The following is a 15,250-nucleotide window of genomic DNA, read 5'->3' as shown; positions in this document are numbered from 1 at the left end:
CTGCAACAGCCGGCCGCCAGGCTGTCTTTTTTTTGCACAGCTAGTTGCCTCCAGGAGGCCACAAGAGGGAGACAAGGGACTGCAAAATGGAAAATAGGCATCCACCAACTTTACAGACAACTTCTCCTTGCTCCTACAACCTCCATCCTTGCACAGTTTGTTATTCTTCTAGGTAACATAGTAACAAATCCAAATTGCTGCTCTCTTTGTAGGCAAGCAAGGCTTTGTTGCAACTGCAATTCTTACTTCTTCTTGAAATGTAGGGACGACAGTACATTCCATCACATCCATCTAGTGTACACAGGTAGGTCCATTGTGGCGGGCAGGCGAGCGGGCGGGCTGCTTTATTGGCTGTTTGCTGTTCCCCTACTCCACTCCACTATTTGACTGTTGTGCTGCATCAATCAATCAATCAATCAATCAATCAATCAATCAATCAATCAGTGGCTGGCTCAGGTGCAGCTCTTTAACTTACCTAAAAGGGAGGGCGGAGAGAAGACAAGGAAGGTGAATGAGGTGTTCCAATGTGAAATGCCGGAAACACAGAAACACAGACGACACACAACAAGAGGTGGCAATCTATTCATTAATTGCATTTAATCAATGAGCTCATTATCACTCATGCATTGTCCAACAGGTGTTGAAATAATGGGATTAAAAGGGGAGATCCCTTCAGAAAGACAGAAACAATAGCAAAGACAAAAAACACTTTTGGAATCTGCTTTTAGTCAACACATAAGGAAAGGGTGCACCGGTCCTGGAAATACTGCAATACCAGGTCAATGCGTGGAGTGGACAGAGCAAGCTCTATTTCCATCTCCCTGTTCTAAAAATCCATTTAATATATGGTCCCCAGATAGGGGACGTATCAGATATTAAACTGATAAGAACAGATACTACACTTGATCTTAGCCAAAAGGCCGAGAAGCTATAACCCGAACGGGCCGCGCGTTGCCCGAGCCTGCCCGATACTGCTGTTCAGCCCTTGCAGCGATTCAGCCTACTTCTAGGCAATTTCATGGGGCCCTGCAGGCTCACACACTCACAGCTACACGGGAGGTGAATAAAGGCCAGAGAGGAAGCCAGACAGGATTTGCTTCTTTTGCTTGCACCACAATGCAGTGCTGAAAGAGGAGGAATCTACATAAAAACGCCTTCCTGGCAACGCCCAAATGCCCTGCTGCCATGCAGATAAACACTGGCAGCGGCAGCAAGTGCATGCCCACAGCCACCCCTTGTTCCTTCACACCTTGTATCAGCTGTAATCCAGTCCAGTCCAGTGCTGCCTGCTGAGCAGCACTGACCAACACTGCCTGGGCCCAGGCTTTTATCTCTGAGGCCCCATTATGATGTCAGAAAGCTGGCTCTGGAATCCTGAGGGCTCCACTATGACACGTGCAAAGTTCCGTCTGAACTTTATATAAGACGGTGAGGCTCAGTCAGTCACTCAGTGTTGCCTGAGAGGGCAACACTGCAACAGCCGGCCGCCAGGCTGTCTTTTTTTTGCACAGCTAGTTGCCTCCAGGAGGCCACAAGAGGGAGACAAGGGACTGCAAAATGGAAAATAGGCATCCACCAACTTTACAGACAACTTCTCCTTGCTCCTACAACCTCCATCCTTGCACAGTTTGTTATTCTTCTAGGTAACATAGTAACAAATCCAAATTGCTGCTCTCTTTGTAGGCAAGCAAGGCTTTGTTGCAACTGCAATTCTTACTTCTTCTTGAAATGTAGGGACGACAGTACATTCCATCACATCCATCTAGTGTACACAGGTAGGTCCATTGTGGCGGGCAGGCGAGCGGGCGGGCTGCTTTATTGGCTGTTTGCTGTTCCCCTACTCCACTCCACTATTTGACTGTTGTGCTGCATCAATCAATCAATCAATCAATCAATCAATCAATCAATCAATCAATCAATCAATCAATCAATCAATCAGTGGCTGGCTCAGGTGCAGCTCTTTAACTTACCTAAAAGGGAGGGCGGAGAGAAGACAAGGAAGGTGAATGAGGTGTTCCAATGTGAAATGCCGGAAACACAGAAACACAGACGACACACAACAAGAGGTGGCAATCTATTCATTAATTGCATTTAATCAATGAGCTCATTATCACTCATGCATTGTCCAACAGGTGTTGAAATAATGGGATTAAAAGGGGAGATCCCTTCAGAAAGACAGAAACAATAGCAAAGACAAAAAACACTTTTGGAATCTGCTTTTAGTCAACACATAAGGAAAGGGTGCACCGGTCCTGGAAATACTGCAATACCAGGTCAATGCGTGGAGTGGACAGAGCAAGCTCTATTTCCATCTCCCTGTTCTATAAATCCATTTAATATATGGTCCCCAGATAGGGGACGTATCAGATATTAAACTGATAAGAACAGATACTACACTTGATCTTAGCCAAAAGGCCGAGAAGCGATAACCCGAACGGGCCGCGCGTTGCCCGAGCCTGCCCGATACTGCTGTTCAGCCCTTGCAGCGATTCAGCCTACTTCTAGGCAATTCCATGGGGCCCTGCAGGCTCACACACTCACAGCTACACGGGAGGTGAATAAAGGCCGGAGAGGAAGCCAGACAGGATTTGCTTCTTTTGCTTGCACCACAATGCAGTGCTGAAAGAGGAGGAATCTACATAAAAACGCCTTCCTGGCAACGCCCAAATGCCCTGCTGCCATGCAGATAAACACTGGCAGCGGCAGCAAGTGCATGCCCACAGCCACCCCTTGTTCCTTCACACCTTGTATCAGCTGTAATCCAGTCCAGTCCAGTGCTGCCTGCTGAGCAGCACTGACCAACACTGCCTGGGCCCAGGCTTTTATCTCTGAGGCCCCATTATGATGTCAGAAAGCTGGCTCTGGAATCCTGAGGGCTCCACTATGACACGTGCAAAGTTCCGTCTGAACTTTATATAAGACGGTGAGGCTCAGTCAGTCACTCAGTGTTGCCTGAGAGGGCAACACTGCAACAGCCGGCCGCCAGGCTGTCTTTTTTTTGCACAGCTAGTTGCCTCCAGGAGGCCACAAGAGGGAGACAAGGGACTGCAAAATGGAAAATAGGCATCCACCAACTTTACAGACAACTTCTCCTTGCTCCTACAACCTCCATCCTTGCACAGTTTGTTATTCTTCTAGGTAACATAGTAACAAATCCAAATTGCTGCTCTCTTTGTAGGCAAGCAAGGCTTTGTTGCAACTGCAATTCTTACTTCTTCTTGAAATGTAGGGACGACAGTACATTCCATCACATCCATCTAGTGTACACAGGTAGGTCCATTGTGGCGGGCAGGCGAGCGGGCGGGCTGCTTTATTGGCTGTTTGCTGTTCCCCTACTCCACTCCACTATTTGACTGTTGTGCTGCATCAATCAATCAATCAATCAATCAATCAATCAATCAATCAATCAATCAATCAATCAATCAATCAATCAGTGGCTGGCTCAGGTGCAGCTCTTTAACTTACCTAAAAGGGAGGGCGGAGAGAAGACAAGGAAGGTGAATGAGGTGTTCCAATGTGAAATGCCGGAAACACAGAAACACAGACGACACACAACAAGAGGTGGCAATCTATTCATTAATTGCATTTAATCAATGAGCTCATTATCACTCATGCATTGTCCAACAGGTGTTGAAATAATGGGATTAAAAGGGGAGATCCCTTCAGAAAGACAGAAACAATAGCAAAGACAAAAAACACTTTTGGAATCTGCTTTTAGTCAACACATAAGGAAAGGGTGCACCGGTCCTGGAAATACTGCAATACCAGGTCAATGCGTGGAGTGGACAGAGCAAGCTCTATTTCCATCTCCCTGTTCTAAAAATCCATTTAATATATGGTCCCCAGATAGGGGACGTATCAGATATTAAACTGATAAGAACAGATACTACACTTGATCTTAGCCAAAAGGCCGAGAAGCGATAACCCGAACGGGCCGCGCGTTGCCCGAGCCTGCCCGATACTGCTGTTCAGCCCTTGCAGCGATTCAGCCTACTTCTAGGCAATTCCATGGGGCCCTGCAGGCTCACACACTCACAGCTACACGGGAGGTGAATAAAGGCCGGAGAGGAAGCCAGACAGGATTTGCTTCTTTTGCTTGCACCACAATGCAGTGCTGAAAGAGGAGGAATCTACATAAAAACGCCTTCCTGGCAACGCCCAAATGCCCTGCTGCCATGCAGATAAACACTGGCAGCGGCAGCAAGTGCATGCCCACAGCCACCCCTTGTTCCTTCACACCTTGTATCAGCTGTAATCCAGTCCAGTCCAGTGCTGCCTGCTGAGCAGCACTGACCAACACTGCCTGGGCCCAGGCTTTTATCTCTGAGGCCCCATTATGATGTCAGAAAGCTGGCTCTGGAATCCTGAGGGCTCCACTATGACACGTGCAAAGTTCCGTCTGAAGTTTATATAAGACGGTGAGGCTCAGTCAGTCACTCAGTGTTGCCTGAGAGGGCAACACTGCAACAGCCGGCCGCCAGGCTGTCTTTTTTTTGCACAGCTAGTTGCCTCCAGGAGGCCACAAGAGGGAGACAAGGGACTGCAAAATGGAAAATAGGCATCCACCAACTTTACAGACAACTTCTCCTTGCTCCTACAACCTCCATCCTTGCACAGTTTGTTATTCTTCTAGGTAACATAGTAACAAATCCAAATTGCTGCTCTCTTTGTAGGCAAGCAAGGCTTTGTTGCAACTGCAATTCTTACTTCTTCTTGAAATGTAGGGACGACAGTACATTCCATCACATCCATCTAGTGTACACAGGTAGGTCCATTGTGGCGGGCAGGCGAGCGGGCGGGCTGCTTTATTGGCTGTTTGCTGTTCCCCTACTCCACTCCACTATTTGACTGTTGTGCTGCATCAATCAATCAATCAATCAATCAATCAATCAATCAATCAATCAGTGGCTGGCTCAGGTGCAGCTCTTTAACTTACCTAAAAGGGAGGGCGGAGAGAAGACAAGGAAGGTGAATGAGGTGTTCCAATGTGAAATGCCGGAAACACAGAAACACAGACGACACACAACAAGAGGTGGCAATCTATTCATTAATTGCATTTAATCAATGAGCTCATTATCACTCATGCATTGTCCAACAGGTGTTGAAATAATGGGATTAAAAGGGGAGATCCCTTCAGAAAGACAGAAACAATAGCAAAGACAAAAAACACTTTTGGAATCTGCTTTTAGTCAACACATAAGGAAAGGGTGCACCGGTCCTGGAAATACTGCAATACCAGGTCAATGCGTGGAGTGGACAGAGCAAGCTCTATTTCCATCTCCCTGTTCTAAAAATCCATTTAATATATGGTCCCCAGATAGGGGACGTATCAGATATTAAACTGATAAGAACAGATACTACACTTGATCTTAGCCAAAAGGCCGAGAAGCGATAACCCGAACGGGCCGCGCGTTGCCCGAGCCTGCCCGATACTGCTGTTCAGCCCTTGCAGCGATTCAGCCTACTTCTAGGCAATTCCATGGGGCCCTGCAGGCTCACACACTCACAGCTACACGGGAGGTGAATAAAGGCCGGAGAGGAAGCCAGACAGGATTTGCTTCTTTTGCTTGCACCACAATGCAGTGCTGAAAGAGGAGGAATCTACATAAAAACGCCTTCCTGGCAACGCCCAAATGCCCTGCTGCCATGCAGATAAACACTGGCAGCGGCAGCAAGTGCATGCCCACAGCCACCCCTTGTTCCTTCACACCTTGTATCAGCTGTAATCCAGTCCAGTCCAGTGCTGCCTGCTGAGCAGCACTGACCAACACTGCCTGGGCCCAGGCTTTTATCTCTGAGGCCCCATTATGATGTCAGAAAGCTGGCTCTGGAATCCTGAGGGCTCCACTATGACACGTGCAAAGTTCCGTCTGAACTTTATATAAGACGGTGAGGCTCAGTCAGTCACTCAGTGTTGCCTGAGAGGGCAACACTGCAACAGCCGGCCGCCAGGCTGTCTTTTTTTTGCACAGCTAGTTGCCTCCAGGAGGCCACAAGAGGGAGACAAGGGACTGCAAAATGGAAAATAGGCATCCACCAACTTTACAGACAACTTCTCCTTGCTCCTACAACCTCCATCCTTGCACAGTTTGTTATTCTTCTAGGTAACATAGTAACAAATCCAAATTGCTGCTCTCTTTGTAGGCAAGCAAGGCTTTGTTGCAACTGCAATTCTTACTTCTTCTTGAAATGTAGGGACGACAGTACATTCCATCACATCCATCTAGTGTACACAGGTAGGTCCATTGTGGCGGGCAGGCGAGCGGGCGGGCTGCTTTATTGGCTGTTTGCTGTTCCCCTACTCCACTCCACTATTTGACTGTTGTGCTGCATCAATCAATCAATCAATCAATCAATCAATCAATCAATCAATCAATCAATCAATCAGTGGCTGGCTCAGGTGCAGCTCTTTAACTTACCTAAAAGGGAGGGCGGAGAGAAGACAAGGAAGGTGAATGAGGTGTTCCAATGTGAAATGCCGGAAACACAGAAACACAGACGACACACAACAAGAGGTGGCAATCTATTCATTAATTGCATTTAATCAATGAGCTCATTATCACTCATGCATTGTCCAACAGGTGTTGAAATAATGGGATTAAAAGGGGAGATCCCTTCAGAAAGACAGAAACAATAGCAAAGACAAAAAACACTTTTGGAATCTGCTTTTAGTCAACACATAAGGAAAGGGTGCACCGGTCCTGGAAATACTGCAATACCAGGTCAATGCGTGGAGTGGACAGAGCAAGCTCTATTTCCATCTCCCTGTTCTAAAAATCCATTTAATATATGGTCCCCAGATAGGGGACGTATCAGATATTAAACTGATAAGAACAGATACTACACTTGATCTTAGCCAAAAGGCCGAGAAGCGATAACCCGAACGGGCCGCGCGTTGCCCGAGCCTGCCCGATACTGCTGTTCAGCCCTTGCAGCGATTCAGCCTACTTCTAGGCAATTCCATGGGGCCCTGCAGGCTCACACACTCACAGCTACACGGGAGGTGAATAAAGGCCGGAGAGGAAGCCAGACAGGATTTGCTTCTTTTGCTTGCACCACAATGCAGTGCTGAAAGAGGAGGAATCTACATAAAAACGCCTTCCTGGCAACGCCCAAATGCCCTGCTGCCATGCAGATAAACACTGGCAGCGGCAGCAAGTGCATGCCCACAGCCACCCCTTGTTCCTTCACACCTTGTATCAGCTGTAATCCAGTCCAGTCCAGTGCTGCCTGCTGAGCAGCACTGACCAACACTGCCTGGGCCCAGGCTTTTATCTCTGAGGCCCCATTATGATGTCAGAAAGCTGGCTCTGGAATCCTGAGGGCTCCACTATGACACGTGCAAAGTTCCGTCTGAACTTTATATAAGACGGTGAGGCTCAGTCAGTCACTCAGTGTTGCCTGAGAGGGCAACACTGCAACAGCCGGCCGCCAGGCTGTCTTTTTTTTGCACAGCTAGTTGCCTCCAGGAGGCCACAAGAGGGAGACAAGGGACTGCAAAATGGAAAATAGGCATCCACCAACTTTACAGACAACTTCTCCTTGCTCCTACAACCTCCATCCTTGCACAGTTTGTTATTCTTCTAGGTAACATAGTAACAAATCCAAATTGCTGCTCTCTTTGTAGGCAAGCAAGGCTTTGTTGCAACTGCAATTCTTACTTCTTCTTGAAATGTAGGGACGACAGTACATTCCATCACATCCATCTAGTGTACACAGGTAGGTCCATTGTGGCGGGCAGGCGAGCGGGCGGGCTGCTTTATTGGCTGTTTGCTGTTCCCCTACTCCACTCCACTATTTGACTGTTGTGCTGCATCAATCAATCAATCAATCAATCAATCAATCAATCAATCAATCAATCAATCAGTGGCTGGCTCAGGTGCAGCTCTTTAACTTACCTAAAAGGGAGGGCGGAGAGAAGACAAGGAAGGTGAATGAGGTGTTCCAATGTGAAATGCCGGAAACACAGAAACACAGACGACACACAACAAGAGGTGGCAATCTATTCATTAATTGCATTTAATCAATGAGCTCATTATCACTCATGCATTGTCCAACAGGTGTTGAAATAATGGGATTAAAAGGGGAGATCCCTTCAGAAAGACAGAAACAATAGCAAAGACAAAAAACACTTTTGGAATCTGCTTTTAGTCAACACATAAGGAAAGGGTGCACCGGTCCTGGAAATACTGCAATACCAGGTCAATGCGTGGAGTGGACAGAGCAAGCTCTATTTCCATCTCCCTGTTCTAAAAATCCATTTAATATATGGTCCCCAGATAGGGGACGTATCAGATATTAAACTGATAAGAACAGATACTACACTTGATCTTAGCCAAAAGGCCGAGAAGCGATAACCCGAACGGGCCGCGCGTTGCCCGAGCCTGCCCGATACTGCTGTTCAGCCCTTGCAGCGATTCAGCCTACTTCTAGGCAATTCCATGGGGCCCTGCAGGCTCACACACTCACAGCTACACGGGAGGTGAATAAAGGCCGGAGAGGAAGCCAGACAGGATTTGCTTCTTTTGCTTGCACCACAATGCAGTGCTGAAAGAGGAGGAATCTACATAAAAACGCCTTCCTGGCAACGCCCAAATGCCCTGCTGCCATGCAGATAAACACTGGCAGCGGCAGCAAGTGCATGCCCACAGCCACCCCTTGTTCCTTCACACCTTGTATCAGCTGTAATCCAGTCCAGTCCAGTGCTGCCTGCTGAGCAGCACTGACCAACACTGCCTGGGCCCAGGCTTTTATCTCTGAGGCCCCATTATGATGTCAGAAAGCTGGCTCTGGAATCCTGAGGGCTCCACTATGACACGTGCAAAGTTCCGTCTGAACTTTATATAAGACGGTGAGGCTCAGTCAGTCACTCAGTGTTGCCTGAGAGGGCAACACTGCAACAGCCGGCCGCCAGGCTGTCTTTTTTTGCACAGCTAGTTGCCTCCAGGAGGCCACAAGAGGGAGACAAGGGACTGCAAAATGGAAAATAGGCATCCACCAACTTTACAGACAACTTCTCCTTGCTCCTACAACCTCCATCCTTGCACAGTTTGTTATTCTTCTAGGTAACATAGTAACAAATCCAAATTGCTGCTCTCTTTGTAGGCAAGCAAGGCTTTGTTGCAACTGCAATTCTTACTTCTTCTTGAAATGTAGGGACGACAGTACATTCCATCACATCCATCTAGTGTACACAGGTAGGTCCATTGTGGCGGGCAGGCGAGCGGGCGGGCTGCTTTATTGGCTGTTTGCTGTTCCCCTACTCCACTCCACTATTTGACTGTTGTGCTGCATCAATCAATCAATCAATCAATCAATCAATCAATCAATCAGTGGCTGGCTCAGGTGCAGCTCTTTAACTTACCTAAAAGGGAGGGCGGAGAGAAGACAAGGAAGGTGAATGAGGTGTTCCAATGTGAAATGCCGGAAACACAGAAACACAGACGACACACAACAAGAGGTGGCAATCTATTCATTAATTGCATTTAATCAATGAGCTCATTATCACTCATGCATTGTCCAACAGGTGTTGAAATAATGGGATTAAAAGGGGAGATCCCTTCAGAAAGACAGAAACAATAGCAAAGACAAAAAACACTTTTGGAATCTGCTTTTAGTCAACACATAAGGAAAGGGTGCACCGGTCCTGGAAATACTGCAATACCAGGTCAATGCGTGGAGTGGACAGAGCAAGCTCTATTTCCATCTCCCTGTTCTAAAAATCCATTTAATATATGGTCCCCAGATAGGGGACGTATCAGATATTAAACTGATAAGAACAGATACTACACTTGATCTTAGCCAAAAGGCCGAGAAGCGATAACCCGAACGGGCCGCGCGTTGCCCGAGCCTGCCCGATACTGCTGTTCAGCCCTTGCAGCGATTCAGCCTACTTCTAGGCAATTCCATGGGGCCCTGCAGGCTCACACACTCACAGCTACACGGGAGGTGAATAAAGGCCGGAGAGGAAGCCAGACAGGATTTGCTTCTTTTGCTTGCACCACAATGCAGTGCTGAAAGAGGAGGAATCTACATAAAAACGCCTTCCTGGCAACGCCCAAATGCCCTGCTGCCATGCAGATAAACACTGGCAGCGGCAGCAAGTGCATGCCCACAGCCACCCCTTGTTCCTTCACACCTTGTATCAGCTGTAATCCAGTCCAGTCCAGTGCTGCCTGCTGAGCAGCACTGACCAACACTGCCTGGGCCCAGGCTTTTATCTCTGAGGCCCCATTATGATGTCAGAAAGCTGGCTCTGGAATCCTGAGGGCTCCACTATGACACGTGCAAAGTTCCGTCTGAACTTTATATAAGACGGTGAGGCTCAGTCAGTCACTCAGTGTTGCCTGAGAGGGCAACACTGCAACAGCCGGCCGCCAGGCTGTCTTTTTTTTGCACAGCTAGTTGCCTCCAGGAGGCCACAAGAGGGAGACAAGGGACTGCAAAATGGAAAATAGGCATCCACCAACTTTACAGACAACTTCTCCTTGCTCCTACAACCTCCATCCTTGCACAGTTTGTTATTCTTCTAGGTAACATAGTAACAAATCCAAATTGCTGCTCTCTTTGTAGGCAAGCAAGGCTTTGTTGCAACTGCAATTCTTACTTCTTCTTGAAATGTAGGGACGACAGTACATTCCATCACATCCATCTAGTGTACACAGGTAGGTCCATTGTGGCGGGCAGGCGAGCGGGCGGGCTGCTTTATTGGCTGTTTGCTGTTCCCCTACTCCACTCCACTATTTGACTGTTGTGCTGCATCAATCAATCAATCAATCAATCAATCAATCAATCAATCAATCAATCAATCAATCAATCAATCAGTGGCTGGCTCAGGTGCAGCTCTTTAACTTACCTAAAAGGGAGGGCGGAGAGAAGACAAGGAAGGTGAATGAGGTGTTCCAATGTGAAATGCCGGAAACACAGAAACACAGACGACACACAACAAGAGGTGGCAATCTATTCATTAATTGCATTTAATCAATGAGCTCATTATCACTCATGCATTGTCCAACAGGTGTTGAAATAATGGGATTAAAAGGGGAGATCCCTTCAGAAAGACAGAAACAATAGCAAAGACAAAAAACACTTTTGGAATCTGCTTTTAGTCAACACATAAGGAAAGGGTGCACCGGTCCTGGAAATACTGCAATACCAGGTCAATGCGTGGAGTGGACAGAGCAAGCTCTATTTCCATCTCCCTGTTCTAAAAATCCATTTAATATATGGTCCCCAGATAGGGGACGTATCAGATATTAAACTGATAAGAACAGATACTACACTTGATCTTAGCCAAAAGGCCGAGAAGCTATAACCCGAACGGGCCGCGCGTTGCCCGAGCCTGCCCGATACTGCTGTTCAGCCCTTGCAGCGATTCAGCCTACTTCTAGGCAATTTCATGGGGCCCTGCAGGCTCACACACTCACAGCTACACGGGAGGTGAATAAAGGCCAGAGAGGAAGCCAGACAGGATTTGCTTCTTTTGCTTGCACCACAATGCAGTGCTGAAAGAGGAGGAATCTACATAAAAACGCCTTCCTGGCAACGCCCAAATGCCCTGCTGCCATGCAGATAAACACTGGCAGCGGCAGCAAGTGCATGCCCACAGCCACCCCTTGTTCCTTCACACCTTGTATCAGCTGTAATCCAGTCCAGTCCAGTGCTGCCTGCTGAGCAGCACTGACCAACACTGCCTGGGCCCAGGCTTTTATCTCTGAGGCCCCATTATGATGTCAGAAAGCTGGCTCTGGAATCCTGAGGGCTCCACTATGACACGTGCAAAGTTCCGTCTGAACTTTATATAAGACGGTGAGGCTCAGTCAGTCACTCAGTGTTGCCTGAGAGGGCAACACTGCAACAGCCGGCCGCCAGGCTGTCTTTTTTTTGCACAGCTAGTTGCCTCCAGGAGGCCACAAGAGGGAGACAAGGGACTGCAAAATGGAAAATAGGCATCCACCAACTTTACAGACAACTTCTCCTTGCTCCTACAACCTCCATCCTTGCACAGTTTGTTATTCTTCTAGGTAACATAGTAACAAATCCAAATTGCTGCTCTCTTTGTAGGCAAGCAAGGCTTTGTTGCAACTGCAATTCTTACTTCTTCTTGAAATGTAGGGACGACAGTACATTCCATCACATCCATCTAGTGTACACAGGTAGGTCCATTGTGGCGGGCAGGCGAGCGGGCGGGCTGCTTTATTGGCTGTTTGCTGTTCCCCTACTCCACTCCACTATTTGACTGTTGTGCTGCATCAATCAATCAATCAATCAATCAATCAATCAATCAATCAATCAATCAATCAATCAATCAATCAATCAGTGGCTGGCTCAGGTGCAGCTCTTTAACTTACCTAAAAGGGAGGGCGGAGAGAAGACAAGGAAGGTGAATGAGGTGTTCCAATGTGAAATGCCGGAAACACAGAAACACAGACGACACACAACAAGAGGTGGCAATCTATTCATTAATTGCATTTAATCAATGAGCTCATTATCACTCATGCATTGTCCAACAGGTGTTGAAATAATGGGATTAAAAGGGGAGATCCCTTCAGAAAGACAGAAACAATAGCAAAGACAAAAAACACTTTTGGAATCTGCTTTTAGTCAACACATAAGGAAAGGGTGCACCGGTCCTGGAAATACTGCAATACCAGGTCAATGCGTGGAGTGGACAGAGCAAGCTCTATTTCCATCTCCCTGTTCTATAAATCCATTTAATATATGGTCCCCAGATAGGGGACGTATCAGATATTAAACTGATAAGAACAGATACTACACTTGATCTTAGCCAAAAGGCCGAGAAGCGATAACCCGAACGGGCCGCGCGTTGCCCGAGCCTGCCCGATACTGCTGTTCAGCCCTTGCAGCGATTCAGCCTACTTCTAGGCAATTCCATGGGGCCCTGCAGGCTCACACACTCACAGCTACACGGGAGGTGAATAAAGGCCGGAGAGGAAGCCAGACAGGATTTGCTTCTTTTGCTTGCACCACAATGCAGTGCTGAAAGAGGAGGAATCTACATAAAAACGCCTTCCTGGCAACGCCCAAATGCCCTGCTGCCATGCAGATAAACACTGGCAGCGGCAGCAAGTGCATGCCCACAGCCACCCCTTGTTCCTTCACACCTTGTATCAGCTGTAATCCAGTCCAGTCCAGTGCTGCCTGCTGAGCAGCACTGACCAACACTGCCTGGGCCCAGGCTTTTATCTCTGAGGCCCCATTATGATGTCAGAAAGCTGGCTCTGGAATCCTGAGGGCTCCACTATGACACGTGCAAAGTTCCGTCTGAACTTTCTCAGTCAGTCACTCAGTGTTGCCTGAGAGGGCAACACTGCAACAGCCGGCCGCCAGGCTGTCTTTTTTTTGCACAGCTAGTTGCCTCCAGGAGGCCACAAGAGGGAGACAAGGGACTGCAAAATGGAAAATAGGCATCCACCAACTTTACAGACAACTTCTCCTTGCTCCTACAACCTCCATCCTTGCACAGTTTGTTATTCTTCTAGGTAACATAGTAACAAATCCAAATTGCTGCTCTCTTTGTAGGCAAGCAAGGCTTTGTTGCAACTGCAATTCTTACTTCTTCTTGAAATGTAGGGACGACAGTACATTCCATCACATCCATCTAGTGTACACAGGTAGGTCCATTGTGGCGGGCAGGCGAGCGGGCGGGCTGCTTTATTGGCTGTTTGCTGTTCCCCTACTCCACTCCACTATTTGACTGTTGTGCTGCATCAATCAATCAATCAATCAATCAATCAATCAATCAGTGGCTGGCTCAGGTGCAGCTCTTTAACTTACCTAAAAGGGAGGGCGGAGAGAAGACAAGGAAGGTGAATGAGGTGTTCCAATGTGAAATGCCGGAAACACAGAAACACAGACGACACACAACAAGAGGTGGCAATCTATTCATTAATTGCATTTAATCAATGAGCTCATTATCACTCATGCATTGTCCAACAGGTGTTGAAATAATGGGATTAAAAGGGGAGATCCCTTCAGAAAGACAGAAACAATAGCAAAGACAAAAAACACTTTTGGAATCTGCTTTTAGTCAACACATAAGGAAAGGGTGCACCGGTCCTGGAAATACTGCAATACCAGGTCAATGCGTGGAGTGGACAGAGCAAGCTCTATTTCCATCTCCCTGTTCTAAAAATCCATTTAATATATGGTCCCCAGATAGGGGACGTATCAGATATTAAACTGATAAGAACAGATACTACACTTGATCTTAGCCAAAAGGCCGAGAAGCGATAACCCGAACGGGCCGCGCGTTGCCCGAGCCTGCCCGATACTGCTGTTCAGCCCTTGCAGCGATTCAGCCTACTTCTAGGCAATTCCATGGGGCCCTGCAGGCTCACACACTCACAGCTACACGGGAGGTGAATAAAGGCCGGAGAGGAAGCCAGACAGGATTTGCTTCTTTTGCTTGCACCACAATGCAGTGCTGAAAGAGGAGGAATCTACATAAAAACGCCTTCCTGGCAACGCCCAAATGCCCTGCTGCCATGCAGATAAACACTGGCAGCGGCAGCAAGTGCATGCCCACAGCCACCCCTTGTTCCTTCACACCTTGTATCAGCTGTAATCCAGTCCAGTCCAGTGCTGCCTGCTGAGCAGCACTGACCAACACTGCCTGGGCCCAGGCTTTTATCTCTGAGGCCCCATTATGATGTCAGAAAGCTGGCTCTGGAATCCTGAGGGCTCCACTATGACACGTGCAAAGTTCCGTCTGAACTTTATATAAGACGGTGAGGCTCAGTCAGTCACTCAGTGTTGCCTGAGAGGGCAACACTGCAACAGCCGGCCGCCAGGCTGTCTTTTTTTTGCACAGCTAGTTGCCTCCAGGAGGCCACAAGAGGGAGACAAGGGACTGCAAAATGGAAAATAGGCATCCACCAACTTTACAGACAACTTCTCCTTGCTCCTACAACCTCCATCCTTGCACAGTTTGTTATTCTTCTAGGTAACATAGTAACAAATCCAAATTGCTGCTCTCTTTGTAGGCAAGCAAGGCTTTGTTGCAACTGCAATTCTTACTTCTTCTTGAAATGTAGGGACGACAGTACATTCCATCACATCCATCTAGTGTACACAGGTAGGTCCATTGTGGCGGGCAGGCGAGCGGGCGGGCTGCTTTATTGGCTGTTTGCTGTTCCCCTACTCCACTCCACTATTTGACTGTTGTGCTGCATCAATCAATCAATCAATCAATCAATCAATCAATCAATCAATCAATCAATCAATCAAT

The 15,250-nt window shown here is 47.7% G+C and overlaps 10 non-coding genes across 10 annotated transcripts; all 10 read right to left on the bottom strand.

Annotated features, from left to right (window-relative positions):
• Nucleotides 1–741: 741 nt before the first annotated feature.
• LOC142686745 (U2 spliceosomal RNA) lies at nt 742–932 on the bottom strand. The gene has a single exon (XR_012856056.1). It is a non-coding gene; the product is annotated as a U2 spliceosomal RNA (small nuclear RNA).
• A 1,304-nt stretch (nt 933–2,236) lies between these two features.
• On the bottom strand, nt 2,237–2,427 carry LOC142687131 (U2 spliceosomal RNA). Its single transcript, XR_012856406.1, has one exon. It is a non-coding gene; the product is annotated as a U2 spliceosomal RNA (small nuclear RNA).
• A 1,304-nt stretch (nt 2,428–3,731) lies between these two features.
• On the bottom strand, nt 3,732–3,922 carry LOC142686954 (U2 spliceosomal RNA). The gene has a single exon (XR_012856245.1). It is a non-coding gene; the product is annotated as a U2 spliceosomal RNA (small nuclear RNA).
• Nucleotides 3,923–5,202: 1,280 nt separating this feature from the next.
• LOC142686951 (U2 spliceosomal RNA) lies at nt 5,203–5,393 on the bottom strand. Its single transcript, XR_012856243.1, has one exon. It is a non-coding gene; the product is annotated as a U2 spliceosomal RNA (small nuclear RNA).
• A 1,292-nt stretch (nt 5,394–6,685) lies between these two features.
• On the bottom strand, nt 6,686–6,876 carry LOC142686950 (U2 spliceosomal RNA). The gene has a single exon (XR_012856242.1). It is a non-coding gene; the product is annotated as a U2 spliceosomal RNA (small nuclear RNA).
• A 1,288-nt stretch (nt 6,877–8,164) lies between these two features.
• Nucleotides 8,165–8,355, bottom strand: LOC142686949 (U2 spliceosomal RNA). Its single transcript, XR_012856241.1, has one exon. It is a non-coding gene; the product is annotated as a U2 spliceosomal RNA (small nuclear RNA).
• A 1,275-nt stretch (nt 8,356–9,630) lies between these two features.
• LOC142686948 (U2 spliceosomal RNA) lies at nt 9,631–9,821 on the bottom strand. Its single transcript, XR_012856240.1, has one exon. It is a non-coding gene; the product is annotated as a U2 spliceosomal RNA (small nuclear RNA).
• A 1,300-nt stretch (nt 9,822–11,121) lies between these two features.
• Nucleotides 11,122–11,312, bottom strand: LOC142687167 (U2 spliceosomal RNA). The gene has a single exon (XR_012856433.1). It is a non-coding gene; the product is annotated as a U2 spliceosomal RNA (small nuclear RNA).
• Nucleotides 11,313–12,616: 1,304 nt separating this feature from the next.
• On the bottom strand, nt 12,617–12,807 carry LOC142687130 (U2 spliceosomal RNA). The gene has a single exon (XR_012856405.1). It is a non-coding gene; the product is annotated as a U2 spliceosomal RNA (small nuclear RNA).
• A 1,256-nt stretch (nt 12,808–14,063) lies between these two features.
• Nucleotides 14,064–14,254, bottom strand: LOC142686947 (U2 spliceosomal RNA). Its single transcript, XR_012856239.1, has one exon. It is a non-coding gene; the product is annotated as a U2 spliceosomal RNA (small nuclear RNA).
• Nucleotides 14,255–15,250: the final 996 nt, after the last annotated feature.

The sequence above is a fragment of the Rhinoderma darwinii genome (genome assembly GCF_050947455.1).
Source record: "Rhinoderma darwinii isolate aRhiDar2 chromosome 5 unlocalized genomic scaffold, aRhiDar2.hap1 SUPER_5_unloc_19, whole genome shotgun sequence".
NCBI classification, from domain to species: Eukaryota; Metazoa; Chordata; class Amphibia; order Anura; family Rhinodermatidae; genus Rhinoderma; species Rhinoderma darwinii.
Note: the sequence above shows the minus strand (reverse complement) of the source record. Positions and strands in the feature narration are given on the sequence as shown.